This window comes from Theropithecus gelada, chromosome 19 (assembly GCF_003255815.1).
Source record: "Theropithecus gelada isolate Dixy chromosome 19, Tgel_1.0, whole genome shotgun sequence".
NCBI classification, from domain to species: domain Eukaryota; kingdom Metazoa; phylum Chordata; class Mammalia; order Primates; family Cercopithecidae; genus Theropithecus; species Theropithecus gelada.
Genome location: NC_037687.1, coordinates 16,284,447 through 16,297,966, shown reverse-complemented (window position 1 = coordinate 16,297,966; position 13,520 = coordinate 16,284,447). Strand labels below are relative to the sequence as shown.

General features: G+C 48.5%; 1 protein-coding gene and 1 pseudogene across 1 annotated transcript in view; one reads left to right on the top strand and one right to left on the bottom strand.

The window, feature by feature from the left end:
• TMEM38A (transmembrane protein 38A) overlaps positions 1-13,520 on the bottom strand; it is a 30,650-nt gene that overhangs the window by 11,524 nt on the left and 5,606 nt on the right. The gene's annotated exons all lie outside the window — the stretch shown is intronic.
• Positions 4,278-4,599, top strand: LOC112612381 (annotated as a pseudogene).

The following is a 13,520-nucleotide window of genomic DNA, read 5'->3' as shown; positions in this document are numbered from 1 at the left end:
TTCCCTTTTTACTTTTTTTTTTTTTTTTTTTTTTTTTTTTTGAGACAGGGTTTCACTCCCATCGCCCAGGCTAGAGTGCAGTGGTGCAATCATGACTCACTGCAGCCTTGACTTCCTGGGCTCAGACACTCCTCCCACCTCAGCCTCGAAAGTATTTGGGACTATAGGCACTCGCGCCACCATGCCAGGCCAATTTTTTGTATGTTTAAAGTAGACATGGGGTGTCGCCATGTTGCCCAGGCTGGTCTCAAACTCCTGGGCTCAAGCCACCCACCTGGTTTGGCTTCCCAAAGAGTTGGGATTATAGACATGAGACACCATGCTGGCCCATTTTAAACATTTTTAAGTGTGTAGTTCTTTTTTTTTTTTTTTTTTGAGACAGAGCCTCGCTCTTTTGCCCAGTTTGGAGCACAGTGGCGTGATCTTGGCTCACTGCAACCTCCTCCTCCCGGGTTCAAGTGATTCTCCTACCTCAGTCTCCCGAGTAGCTGGGTTTACAGGCATGCGCCACCACACCCAGTTAATTTTTGTATTTTTATTTTTATTTTTATTTTTTTTTGAGACGGAGTCTCGCTCTGTCGCCCAGGCTGGAGTGCAGTGGCCGGATCTCAGCTCACTGCAAGCTCCGCCTCCCGGGTTCACGCCATTCTCCTGCCTCAGCCTCCCGAGTAGCTGGGACTACAGGCGCCCGCCACCTCGCCCGGCTAGCTGTTTGTATTTTTTTAGTAGAGACGGGGTTTCACCGTGTCAGCCAGGATGGTCTCGATCTCCTGACCTCGTGATCCGCCCATCTCGGCCTCCCAAAGTGCTGGGATTACAGGCTTGAGCCACCGCGCCCGGCCTAATTTTTGTATTTTTAGTGAAGATGGGGTTTCACCATGTTGGCCACGATAGTCTCGATCTCTTGACCTTGTGATCTGCCCACCTCGGCCTCCCAAAGTGCTGGGATTACAGGCATGAGCCACTGCGCCTGACCAAGTGTGTGGTTCAATGGCATTATACTCACATTGTTTTGCCATCATCACCATCGACCATCTTCAAAACTCTTTCATCTTCCCAAACTGAAACCTATTAAACACTCACTCCTGATCCCCCATCACCTAGCCCCTGGCACCCACCATTCTACTTTCTGTCTCTATGAAATTGACGACTTTAGGCGTCTCATATAAGTGAAATCATACAGACTTTGTTGTTTTGTGTGGCTTATTGAGCATAATGTCCTCGAGCTTCATCCCCATTGTAGCATGTATTAATATTTTGTTTCCGGGCTGGGCACGGTGGCTCACACTTGTAATCCCAACACTCTGGGAGGCTGAGCCAGGTGGATCACTTGAGCCTGGGTGTTCGAGACCAACATGGGCAACATACTGAGACCCCTATCTCTCCAAAAAATTTTAAAAATTAGCTGGGCGTGGTGGCATGCTCCTGTAGTCCCAGCTACTCAGGAAGCTGAGGTAGGAAGATCACCTGAGCTGGTGTTGTGGAGGCTGCAGTGGGTCATAAGCATGCCACTACACTCCAGAGCAAGACCCTGTTGCGAGGGGAGGGAAGGGGAAGAGAGGGGAGGCCAGCCTGGGCAACACAGTGAGACCCCATCTCTACAAAAAAATTTTTTTAAATTAGCTGGGCATGGTGGCATGCACCTGTAATTCAGCTACTCAAGAGGTTGAGGTGGGAGGATTGCTTGAACTCAAGAGTTTGAGGCTGCAGTACACCATGATCGCTCCACTGCACTCCAGCCTGGGTGATAGAGTGAGACTCTGTCTCAAAAATAATAAATAAATAAAGTCTGCAGTTGAGTTAATGATAGTGTACCAATGCCAATTTCCTGGTTTTAATAATGTACTATCGTTATGTAACATGTCACTGGAGGAAGCTGGGTAAAGGGTATTTGCAAATTCTCTGTACCATTTTTGCAACTTCTTGTGAGTCATAAGCTCTTCCAAGATAAAAAGTAATTTAAAATTCCATATTAAAAAGAAGGGGGCTTAAAAACCCATTTCTGAGTCCTTGGGTCCTATAGCTGGACTTTTTTTTTTTTTTTTTTTTAAGGGGTGGGCATGGTGGCCCATGCCTGTAATCCCAGCATTTTGGGAGGGCAAGGCAGGTGGATCACCTGTGGTCAGGAGTTCAAGACTAGCCTGGCCAACATGGTGAACCCTTGTCTCCACTAAAAATACAAAAATTAACCGGGCATGGTGGTGGGCGCCTTTCATCTCAGCTACTCGGGAGGCTGAGTCAAGAGAATTGCTGGAACCCAGGAAGCAGAGGTTGCAGTGAGCCGAGATCGTGCCATTGCACTCCCACCCAGGCTGACAATAGTGAGACTCCCTCTCGGGGCGGAGGAGGGGGACAAAGTTCATGAAAATGCAACACTCGGGGTACAGTATTAATGTCTATTCATCAAATCCTTGCATCTTGTATTACTCATGTAAAGCCTTTATAATCTTTATAAATAGTGCTATCTTTATGCTAATATCTTCACAATCTTTTAAGGCCACACCTTGGAGTTAGAACTTGGGTGTCTCCTGGTGTGACCACTTCTTTCATCATATTGATTCTGTCTTTCCCAACTAGTTTCGTTTTGCAGAGAACGACTTTATGATCAAGTTGTAAGGCAGAGCTACTCTGTACATTACATGACCAGAGCTAAAACCAACGATTCCCCTAATTCAACTTATTCTAATAAAATGAAAACTCTAGTCAGTGTTGACATGAGATAACAAGGTCACAAAATGTGATCTCTCTTTGTGTTTGTTTGTTTGAGACAGAGTCTCGCTCTGTTGCCCAGGCTGGAGTGCAGTGGCGCAATCTCTGGCGCAATCTCTGGCGCAATCTCGGCTCACTGCAAGCTCTGCCTCCCGGGTTCACACCGTTCTCCTGCCTCAGCCTCCTGAGTAGCTGGGATTACAGGCGCCTGCCACCACACCCAGCTAATTTTTGTAGTTTTAGTAGAGAAGGGGTTTCTCCATGTTGACCAGGCTGGCCTTGAACCCCTGATCTCAGGTGATCCACCCACCTCGGCCTCCCAAAGTGCTGGGATTACAGGCGTGAACCACAGCGCCTGGCCTGGACACCTTTTTTCTTTTCTTTTTTTTTTTTTTTAAAGACAGCGTCTCGCTCTGTCACCCAGGCTGGAGTGCAGTGATGCAATCATAGCTCACTGCAGCCTCAAAGTCCTGGGCTTGGGCCTCCCAGGTAGCTAGGAGTAAAGGCATGTGCCACCATGCCTGGCCAATTTTTATACTTTTTTTGTTTTTTTTTTTTGTGATCCTAAAGATAGGATCTCGCTGTGTGACCCAGGCTGCTCTTGAACTCCTGGCTTCAAATGATCCTCCCACCTTGGCCTCCCAAAGTGCTTGGATTACAGGTATGAGCCACCAGCAGGCCTGGCCATTTCTGGTGACATTGTAACAACAATGACCTTCTCTGTTCCATTTGTTAATTGAGAAAGGTATAGCGCACTCTACTCTGTAGAATTCTTCTTAGCTTGGTCAGCCTCACAGAGGGGAAAATAATCATCAATGCCAGAGTTTCTCCTACAAACCCAGGTGAGTGCCTCCGTGGGCATAACCATATTAGAGACAACTTGGCAACACTAGGGAAATACGAAGCAGTGCATCCCCTGGACCCCAGCAATTCCACTCCTTGCTATTAACCCCAAAGAAACAAGCACCATAAACAAAGACATAGAGAAGGAAGATATTTCACTGATGCAATGTTGCAACAGGAGAAAAGTGAAATCTACAGTCTCTTAGTAAAGCTGTGGGAAGCCACAAAATGTGGAGTGCCATATAGTAGCTATTTCGAAGTGAACTAGGCTGGGTGCAGTGGCTCACCCAGCACTTTGGGAGGCCAAGGCAGGCAGATCACTCAAGGTTAGGAGTTCGAGACCAGCCTGGCCAACATGGTGAAACCCTGTCTTGACTAGAAATACAAAAATTAGCCGGGCATGGTGGCAGGTGCTTGTAATCCCAGCTACTCAGGAGGCTGAGGCAGGAGAATCACTTGAACCTGGGAGGTGGAGGTTGCAGTGAGACAAGATGGCGCCACTGCACTCCAGCCTGGGCGACAGAGGGAGACTCCATCTCAGAAAAAAAAAAAGAAAGAAAAAGAAAAGAAAAGAAGAGAAAAGAAGAAAAAGAAAAGTGAACTAGGCGCGGTAGCAGCGCGGAGTCGGTGCCCTTAGTACGGCGCTGGCACCTTTAGTCTTGCAGGCCGCGTGAACCCGTTTGTGCTCAGTATCCTAGTGCACATGCCTTGCAAGCGACGGCGCCATGAGTCTGACTTCCAGTTCTAGCCTACGAGTTGAATGGATTGCAGCAGTTACCATTGCTGCTGGGACAGCTGCAATTGGTTATCTAGCTTACAAAAGACTTTATGTTAAAGATCATCGAAATAAAGCTATGATAAACCTTCACATCCAGAAAGACAACCCCAAGATAGTACATGCTTTTGACATGGAGGACTTAGGAGATAAAGCTGTGTACTGCCGTTGTTGGAGGTCCAAAAAGTTCCCATTCTGTGATGGGAACAAAACATAACGAAGATACTGGAGACAATGTGGGCCCTCTGATCATCAAGAAAAAAGAAACTTAAATGGACACTTTTGATGCTGCAAATCAGCTTGGTCGTGAAGTTACCTGATTCTTTAATTAGAATGACTACCATCTCTGTCTAATTCACCTTTGCTGAGTTCTAAATGTGGTATATTGCAAACTGCAGCTTTCACATTCGTGGCATTTGTCTTACTTTTTGAAACATCGTGGTGCACATTTGTTTAAACAAAAAAAAAAAAAAAAAAAAAAGGAAAAACCAACCTCGTGGCCTGTGGGTTATTTTGGTCTTGTAAGGATCCGTTTCTTTTTTTTTTTTTTTTTTTTTTTTTTTGAGACGGAGTCTCGCTCTGTCGCCCGGGCTGGAGTGCAGTGGCCGGATCTCAGCTCACTGCAAGCTCCGCCTCCCGGGTTCACGCCATTCTCCGGCCTCAGCCTCCTGAGTAGCTGGGACTACAGACGCCCGCCACCTCGCCCGGCTAGTTTTTTGTATTTCTTAATAGAGACGGGGTTTCACCATGTTAGCCAGGATGGTCTCGATCTCCTGACCTCGTGATCCGCCCGTCTCGGCCTCCCAAAGTGCTGGGATTACAGGCTTGAGCCACCGCGCCCGGCCAAGGATCCGTTTCTTTAAAATATTGACATATAGGCCGGGCGCGGTGGCTCAAGCCTGTAATCCCAGCACTTTGGGAGGCCGAGAGGGCGGATCACGAGGTCAGGAGATCGAGACCATCCTGGCTAACATGGTGCATGGTGAAACCCCGTCTCTACTAAAAAATACAAAAAACTAGCCGGGCGAGGTGGCGGTGCCTGTAGTCCCAGCTGCTCGGGAGGCTGAGGCAGGAGAATGGCGTAAACCCGGGAAGCGGAGCTTGCAGTGAGCTGAGATCTGGCCACTGCACCCCAGCCTGGGCGACAGAGCGAGACTCCCTCTCAAAAAATAAAAATAAAAAATAAAATATTGACATATAGAGTTGTATCTTACATAGAATATAGTTGTATCTTGAAGTCAACATATTAAATTATTCTCAAAATTATGTATTTGCAGATTGTACTTGTAAGTTTCAAAGAAAAATTACCGTCTTTTCATATTAACCTAGAAACTAAATATGATGTGGTTCAGCTATATTAATTTCTTAATACAATCTAGGGAAAAAAAAAAAAAAAGAAAAGTGAACTAGACCTTGATTAGGGTTTTTCAGCCTCAGCCCTATTGACATTTGGGATCAGATCATGTTTTGCTATGGGGGCATCCTGGCATTATAGCATGTTAAGCAGCATCCCTGGCTTCCACCTACTAGATGACAGTGGCACCCTCCCCCACAGCTGTGACAACCAAGAATGTCTCCAGATATTGCCAAATGTATCCTCGGGAACAAAATCCATTCTGGTTGAGAATCTCTGTTTTAGTTGTATCAACAAAGACAAGCCCCATAAGCGTACCACTGAGTGAAAATGTTGGGCTGCAAAATGATACACTTATGACCGGGCTCAGTGGCTCATGCCTGTAATCCCAACACTTTGGGAGGCCAAGGCAGGTGGATCACTTGAGGTCAGGAGTTCGAGATCAGCCTAGCAAACCGTCTCTACTAAAAATATAAAAATTAGCTGGGCGTGGTGGTGCGCACCTGTAATCTCAGCTATATGGGAGGCTGAGGCATGAGAATCTCTTGAATTCAGGAGGTGGAGGTTGCAGCGAGCCAAGGTCACACCACTGCACTCCAGCCTGGGCCACAGAGCAAGACTCTGCCTCAAAAAAAAAAAAAAAAAAAAAAATTATGGGTTTTTTTGTGATTTTTTTTTTAAAGCTCATCAGCTATCGTTAGCGTAAGTGTATTTTATGCGAGGCCCAAGACAATTCTTTCTTCAAACATGGCCCAGGGAAGCCAAAAGAATGGACACACCTGTTTTACAGTAAGTAATCAATACACTTGCCCCTGTCCTTCATATCCCCACCAACTAACCATGTGATCTTGAACAAGCCACTTTTTTATTTCCACATCTCTTTTTTTAAAAAAATAAAGCAGAACATTGCTTCTTTGTCTAACTCTGTTGAGGACTGGAATGAGCTTTTCCCTCCTCTAATCTCACCCTGGAGTTATGAGCCCAAAATGCAGCATCTCCCTGCTCTTAAGGTTGTCCCACGTCTCAACAGTGACCAAGGTCCTAGGGTATGAGGTAAAATGCTTCAGCTCCTCTCCTAGGGTCTATTTAAAACACAACTGGCTGAGAGTTAATCCCTCAGAGCAGCTGGTGGCCTGTGCAGAGGCCAGGTCGGGTGAGGCACCCATGTTTTGCAGAAATGGATACCTCTGCATCTAAAAATAACTCCCAGGGACTGAATTCTTTCCAGGATCTTTCTTGTGCCCTCTGGGATCATCCCAGGGACCGAGGTTGGGGAATGGGGGTGGGGACCTCGGGTTTGCATGAGTTATGATATGCCGGGCAGATGCCCATGTTTGCAGCATGTGTGTGCCCTGCTATAAAAGTCACATGTCGGCTGGGCGCAGTGGCTCACGCCTGTAATCCCAGCACTTTGGGAGGCTGAGGCAAGCAGATCACTTGAGCTCAAGAGTTCAAGACCAGCCTGGGCAACATGGCAAAACGTCGTCACATGCCTAGCTTCTGGCTCTGCCACTCACTCTGGCATGGCCTTGGACAAGTGACTGCCTGCCCCCCGCCAAGCCTCAGTTTGCTTCACTGTCAAAGACCAAGATGACGGCCAGGCGCAGTGGCTCATGCCTGTAATCCCAGCACTTTGGGAGGCTGAGGCAGGTGGATCACTTGAGGTCAGGAGTTTGAGTTTGAGACCAGCCTGGCCAACATGGTGAAACCCCGTCTCCACTAAAAATACAAAAATTAGCCGGGTATGGTGGTAGGTGGCTATAATCCCAGCTACTCAGGAGGCTGAGGCAGGAGAATGGCATGAACCCAGAAGGCGGAAGTTATAGTGACCCAAGATTGTGCCATTGCACTCCAGCCTGAGTGACAGAGCGAGACTCCGCTTCAAAATAAATAAATAAATAAATAAAAATAAAAATAAAAAACAAAGTCTAGGTCCTTTCCCCTTTCCAAACTCCTTGGTTTCTCTTGATGGGTTTTGGGGCAGTCCCATGAAGTCAATAGGTTTTTCAACTGCCGCATGCCACAAACACATCCCCCTCTCACTGGGTGAGCTTAGACTAGTCCCTCCCTTCCCTGGGCCTCAGTTTGCCCACGTGTAGAATGGGGAGGCTGTCTAGGGTGACCAACTATACCGCTTTGCCTGGGTCCCAGGGGTTTCCTGGAACATGGGACTTTTTTTTTTTTTTTTTGAGATGGAGTCTTACTCTGTTGCCCAGGCTGGAGTGCAGTGGTACGATCTCGGCTCACTGCAAGCTCCGCCTCCCGGGTTCACGCCATTCTCCTGCCTCAGCCTCCCGAGTAGCTGGGACTACAGGTGCCCGCCACCTCGCCCGGCTAATTTTTTGTATTTTCAGTAGGGTCAGGGTTTCACCGTGTTAGCCAGGATGGTCTTGATCTCCTGACCTCGTGATCCGCCCGCCTTGGCCTCCCAAAGTGCTGGGATTATAGGTGTGAGCCACTGCGCCCAGCTGGACTTTCTTTTATTCTTTTTTGAGATGGGGTCTTGCTCTGTCGCCTAGGCTGGAGTGCAAGTGATTCTTCTGCCTCAGCTTCCCGAGTACCTGGGATTACAGACACCTGCCACTAGGCCCGGCTAACTTTTGTATTTTTAGTAGAGATGGGATTTCTCCATGTTGGCCAGGCTGGTCTCGAACTCCTGACCTCAGGTGATCCACCTGCCTCGGCCTCCCTGAGTGCTGGGATTACAGGCGTGAGCCCCTGCACCCGGCTGGACATGGGACTTTCAATGCTCATCTTGGGAAAGCCTGGACAAGGTGACCACCCCAGATCTATATCAGTCATTTCCAAAGACGCTGACTATGAGGGTGAAAAAGAGATGCTTAGCGCCTAGCAACGACGCAAGAGGTATTTCTGGAACTGTGTGGAAATGGAAAGTACCTGTGGGTGGAAATTTCAGTAGATGGATTTTTTAAAAAATCAGCTCTGCCTCAGCGGGGCATGGTAGCTTATGCCTGTAATCCCAGCTACTCCGGCAGCTGAGGCAGGAGTATCACTTGAACCTGGGAGGTAGAAGTTGCAGTGAGTCGAGATCATGCCACTGCACTCCAACCTGGGTGATAAGGGCAAAATTCCGTTTCAAAAAAAAAAAAAGAAAAGAAAAGAGAACAAAAACAGGCCAGGCGCAGTGGCTTACGCCTGTAATCTCAGCACTTTGGGAGACCGAGGCGGGTGGATCATGAGGTCAGGAGTTCGAGACCAGCCTGGCCAATACAGTGAAACCCTGTCTCTACTAAAAATACAAAAATAAGCTGGGCGTGGTGGCAGATGCCTGTAGTCCCAGCTACTCAGGAGGCTGAGGTAGGAGAATCGCTTGAACCCAGGAGGCGGAGGTTGTGGTGAGCCGAGATCGCACTACTACACTCCAACCTGGGCAATAAGAGCAAACTCCGTCTCAAAAAAAAAAATTAAAAATTAAAAAATAAGTCAATAAAACAGAAAAAATCAGCTCTGCCTCAAAAGAGAGGAAGAAGATTTGGGTCCCTAAGTCTGGTCTGTAATGGACTCTGTGACCTTCCCTCTCCAGGGGTCAATGCCTCATTTGCAGATGGCTGGGTGGTGCTAGAAGGGTCCCCAGGGCACTCTAGCACCGTGCTATTTAGTCGGAGGTGTATGAAGCCTGGGGTACTGACTGAGTCTCTCAGTGACTCTAGGACCAGTCTTTTCCTCCTGAGCCTTTGAGCTCAGCATTCTGCCTCAGTTTCCTCCCCTGTAAAATAGAGATAGCAGCCTCTGCCTCACAAGGTGGAGCAGGGGTCAACAGCCTCTTGCCCTCAAAAAGCTTGTAGTTCAAACCAGAGATCTCAAATCAGGGATCAAAGAACAGTTTTCTTTGGTCCTAACAGCATATGAAAAATGTTAAAACTTGTCTGGGTGTAGTGGCTCACACCTGTAATCCCAGCACTTTGGGAGGCCGAGGCGTGTGGATCACAGGAGTTCAAGACTAGCCTGGTCAACATGGTGAAACCCTGTTTCTACTAAAAACACAAAAATTAGCTGGGCATGGTGGCGGGCACCTGTAATCCCAGCTACTCAGGACGCTGAGGCAGGAGAATTGCTTGAACCAGTGAGCCGAAGGTTGCAGTGAGCCGAGATCACATCACTGCACTTCAGCCTGGCGACAGAGCGAGACTCCTTCTCAAAAAAATTTTAAAAAGTTAAAACTGCAACCAAGATGTCCTGCAGGAAGTGAGTGGATAAACAAAACATGAAACATCCTTACTATGAAATATTATTTGGCCGGGTGCGGTGGCTCACGCCTGTAATCCAAGTACTTTGGGAGGCCAAGGTGGGAGGATCACCTGAGGTCAGGAGGTCGAGACCAGTCTGGCCAACATGGGGAAACCCCATCTCTACTAAAAATACAAAAAATCAGGCGTGGTGGCACGTGCCTGTAATCCTAGCTACTTGGGAGGCTGAGGCAGGAGAATCACTTGAACCTGGGAGGCAGAGGTTGCAGTGAGCCAAGATCGCGCCATTGCACTCCAGCCTGGGTAATGAGCAAAAGTCCGTCTCAAAAAAAGAAAAGAAAGAAAAAGAAAGAAAGAAATATTATTCAGTGAACTATCAAGACATGAAAAGACATGGAGACGGCCGGGCGCGGTGGCTCAAGCCTGTAATCCCAGCACTTTGGGAGGCCGAGACGGGCGGATCACGAGGTCAGGAGATCGAGACCATCCTGGCTAACACGGTGAAACCCCGTCTCTACTAAAATACAAAAAAAAAAATTAGCCGGGCGAGGTGGCGGGCGCCTGTACTCCCAGCTACTTGGGAGGCTGAGGCAGGAGAATGGCGTGAACCCGGGAGGCGGGGCTTGCAGTGAGCTGAGATCCGGCCACTGCACTCCAGCCTGGGCAACAGAGCCAGACTCTGTCTCAAAAAAAAAAAAAAAAAAAAAGAAAAGACATGGAGGAACCTTAAATGCATATTCCTAAGTGAAAGAAGCCAGTCTGAAAGGGGTACATACTGCACGATTCCAACCACAGGATATTCTGGAAAAAGCAAACCTCTGGAGATAGTAGAAAGATCAGTGGTTGGCCAGGGGCAGTGGCTCATGCCTGTAATCTCAACACTTTGGGAAGCCAAGGCAGGTGGATCTCCTGAGTCCAGGAGTTCAAGACCACCCTGGGCAACACAGCAGAACCCCCATCATTTTTTTTTTTTTTTTTTTGAGACAGAATCTCATTCTATCGCCCAGGCTGGAGCACACTGGCACAATCTTGGCTCACTGCAACCTCTGCCTCCCAGGTTCAAGTGGTTCTCCTGCCTCAGCCTCCCGAGTAGCTGGGTTTACAGGTGCCCGTCACCATGCCCGGTTAATATTTTGCATTTTTAGTAGAGACAGGGTTTTTCCATATTGGCCAGGCTGGTCTTGAACTCCTGACTTCAGGTGATCCGCCTGCCTCGCTCTCCCAAAGTGCTGGGATTACAGGTGTGAGCCGCCACGCCTGGCCAAGTGTATTAATTTAAAAAAGGAAAAGAAAGAGAAATGTTTGAACAGCCAACACAGACACATAGGAAAAATCAGTCCTGGGGGTTCCAGCCCCAACCAGGTAGAGATGTGCCTGCTTGGTTCTCACCTAGGGACAGACGGTCCCCATCTGGCTAGGCTCTGTGTAGTATACATCATCTGACTTGCCCCTGGAGGCATGGGAGTTTGCGATTTATGCACCAGATCAATGGTTCTCAGCTGGGAGAGACTGTGCCCCCAGGAACACTGGCAATGTCTGGGGCATTTTTGGTTGTCATTATTGGATGGTGTGGGGCAGGGTGGAGGTGCTACTAGCCTCAGAGGGTGGAGGATACTACAAAACCTCCTGAAATGCACAGGGCACCTAATGCCCTGTCACCAGCACAAGGCTGGGATACCCCGATGCAGGGAACCAGTTCTCATCTGTGGAACTTCATAAAACACCAATGCTTGGTGCCAACCCCAGTAATTCTGATTTTTTTAATTATTATTATTTTTTTAGACGGAGTCTGCCTCTGTTGCCCAGGCTGGAGTGCAGTGGCACTATCGTGGCTCACTGCAACCTCCACCTCCCAGGTTCAAGCGATTCTCGTGCCTCAGCCTCCAGAGTAGCTGGGATTACAGGCTTGTGCCACCACTCCTGGCTAATTTTTGTATTTTTAGTAGAGACAGGGACTGTGTTGGCCAGGCTGGTCTCCAACGCCTGGCTTCAAGCAATCTGCCTGCCTTGGTCTCCCAACGTGCTGAGATTACAGACATGAGCCACCTCCTCCAGCCCCATGATTCTGAGTTAACTAATTAATTAATTAATTAATTAATTTTTCTGAGACGCAGTCTTGCTCTGTTGCCCAGGCTGGAGTGCAATGGCATGATTTCTGCTGACTGCAACCTCCGCCTCCTGGGTTCAAGCGATTCTCCCACCTCAGCCTACCAAGTATCCAGGACTACAGGTGCCCGCCACCATGCCCGGCTAATTTTTGTATTTTTAGTAGAGACAGGGTTTCACCATGTTAGTCACGCTGGTCTCAAACGCCTGACCTCAGGTGATCCGCCAGCCTCAGCCTCCCAAAATGGTGGGATTATAGGCATGAGCCACCACGTCTGACCTACAATTCTGATTTAAATGAAAGAGGGGTAGCAATCAGGACAAAAGGATTTTTTTTTTTTTTTGAGACGGAGTCTCACTCTGTCACCCAGACTGGAGTGCAGTGGCGAGATCTCGGCTCAATGCAAACCTCCGCCTCTCGGGTTCAAGCAATACTTGTGCCTCAGCCTCCCAAGTAGCTGAGGTTACAGGTGTGCACCACCATGCCTGGCTAATTTTTGTATTTTTTCTTTTCTTTTCTTTTCTTTTTTTTGAGATGGAGTCTCGCTCTGTCGCCCAGGCTGGAGTGCAGTGGCACGATCTCAGCTCACTGCAAGTTCCGCCTCCCAGGTTCACGCCATTCTCCTGCCTCAGCCTCCCGAGTAGCTGGGACTACAGGCGCCCGCCAGCACGCCCAGGTTATTTTTTGTATTTTTAGTAGAGACAGAGTTTCACCGTGTTAGCCAGGATGGTCTCGATATCCTGACCTTGTGATCTGCCCACCTCGGCCTCCCAAAGTGTTGGGATTACAGGCATGAGCCACTGCGCCTGGTCTAATTTTTGTATTTTTTCGTAGTAGAGGCGGGCTTTCACCATGTTGGCCAGGCTGGTCTCGAACTCCTGACCTCAAGTGATCCGCCCGCCTCCGCCTCCCAAAGTGCTGGGATTACAGGCATGAGCCACCATTTCTGGCCCAAAAGGACTTTTAAAATCTCCCCAGGTGAGTCTGGTGTGTGGCTGAGTTTGAGAAGTACTGGTCTGAGAGATTCCTTGATGGGTCAAGGTTCAAGGCATCATTGATTCACCCATTTCTTCAGTTTTGCAGCCAGCACTCACTGCTTCCTTCTCTTTCCTCACATGGAGCTTGGGGGCCCCAGAAATGAGCCAAATAACCCACAGATTTTGCTCAGATACAGACTCTCATTTGGCAGAGCTGGGTGGGGCCTGGGGCTCTGCATTTTTTTTTCCTCCTGAAATGGAGTTTCGCTCTTGGTTCTCATTGCCCAGGCTGGAATGCAATGGCGCGATCTCCGCTCACTGCAACCTCCACCTCCCTGGTTCAAGTGATTCTCCTGCCTCAGCCTCCTGAGCAGCTGGGATTATAGGCGTGTGCCACCACGCCAGGCAAAGTTTTGTATTTTTAGAATAGACAGGGTTTTGTCATGTTGGCCAGGCCGGTCTTAAACTTCTGACGTCGGGTGATCCGCCTGCCTCGGCCTCCTAAAGTGTTAGGATTACAGGCGTGAGCCACCAAGCTTGGCCAGAA